At 47.5% G+C, this 1,163-nt stretch overlaps 2 non-coding genes across 2 annotated transcripts; both read left to right on the top strand.

Moving 5' to 3' along the window:
• The first annotated feature begins 127 nt into the window (after window positions 1–127).
• LOC123178619 (5S ribosomal RNA) lies at window positions 128–246 on the top strand. The gene has a single exon (XR_006489719.1). It is a non-coding gene; the product is annotated as a 5S ribosomal RNA (ribosomal RNA).
• Window positions 247–617: 371 nt separating this feature from the next.
• Window positions 618–736, top strand: LOC123178617 (5S ribosomal RNA). The gene has a single exon (XR_006489718.1). It is a non-coding gene; the product is annotated as a 5S ribosomal RNA (ribosomal RNA).
• The last annotated feature ends 427 nt before the right edge of the window (window positions 737–1,163 follow it).

Raw genomic sequence — 1,163 nt, 5'->3', positions numbered from 1 at the left:
GTAAGTAGTATATATAGGGCATTATCCATTATTAGGCAACGGTTGTAATGGTAGTAAGAATGACAATCATCTTTGCAGTGGACCTGGGAGTGGAAAGCATAAGGGACGAAGGCGGGGGTAACATGTCTGATGCGATCATACCAGCACTAAAGCACCGGATCCCATCAGAACTCCGAAGTTAAGCGTGCTTGGGCGAGAGTAGTACTAGGATGGGTGACCTCCTGGAAAATCCTCGTGTTGCATTCCCTTTTTAATTATTTTTTGCGCCTCGTGACAAACATATCGGATGTGCGCGATATATATTAACCCCGTTATATTATTTTTGACATTTGCGATATGTTTTAGCTCGCTGCTCATTGGTCACGCGTCTAGAGGCAGCTTTGTGGCGCGAGGAGCGCCTTCTGAAAGGGGTAAAAAAATACGTGTTGCTGCGGTATAGAGGGAGGGGTGGAAACCGTGGTAAACTCGTCTCCGTGTTTGAGGGGGGGGAGTGAGTAGTATATATAGGGCATTATCCTTTATTAGGCAACGGTTGTAATGGTAGTAAGAATGACAATCATCTTTGCAGTGGACCTGGGAGTGGCAAGCATAAGGGACGAAGGCGGGGGTAACATGTCGGATGCAATCATACCAGCACTAAAGCACCGGATCCCATCAGAACTCCGAAGTTAAGCGTGCTTGGGCGAGAGTAGTACTAGGATGGGTGACCTCCTGGAAAATCCTCGTGTTGCATTCCCTTTTTAATTATTTTTTGCGCCTCCTGACAAACATATCGCATGTGCGCGATATATATTAACCCCGTTATATTATTTTTGACATTTGCGATATGTTTTAGCTCGCTGCTCATTGGTCACGCGTCTAGAGGCGGCTTTGTGGCGCGAGGAGCGCGTTCTGAAAGGGGTAAAAAAATACGTGTTGCTGCGGTATAGAGGGAGGGGTGGAAACCGTGGTAAACTCGTCTCCGTGTTTGAGGGGGGGGGAGTAAGTAGTATATATAGGGCATTATCCTTTATTAGGCAACGGTTGTAATGGTAGTAAGAATGACAATCATCTTTGCAGTGGACCTGGGAGTGGCAAGCATAAGGGACGAAGGCGGGGGTAACATGTCGGATGCGATCATACCAGCACCAAAGCACCGGATCCCATCAGAACTCCGAGGGTGG

This window comes from Triticum aestivum, unplaced genomic scaffold (assembly GCF_018294505.1).
Source record: "Triticum aestivum cultivar Chinese Spring unplaced genomic scaffold, IWGSC CS RefSeq v2.1 scaffold128866, whole genome shotgun sequence".
Classification (NCBI taxonomy): domain Eukaryota; kingdom Viridiplantae; phylum Streptophyta; class Magnoliopsida; order Poales; family Poaceae; genus Triticum; species Triticum aestivum.
Note: the sequence above shows the minus strand (reverse complement) of the source record. Positions and strands in the feature narration are given on the sequence as shown.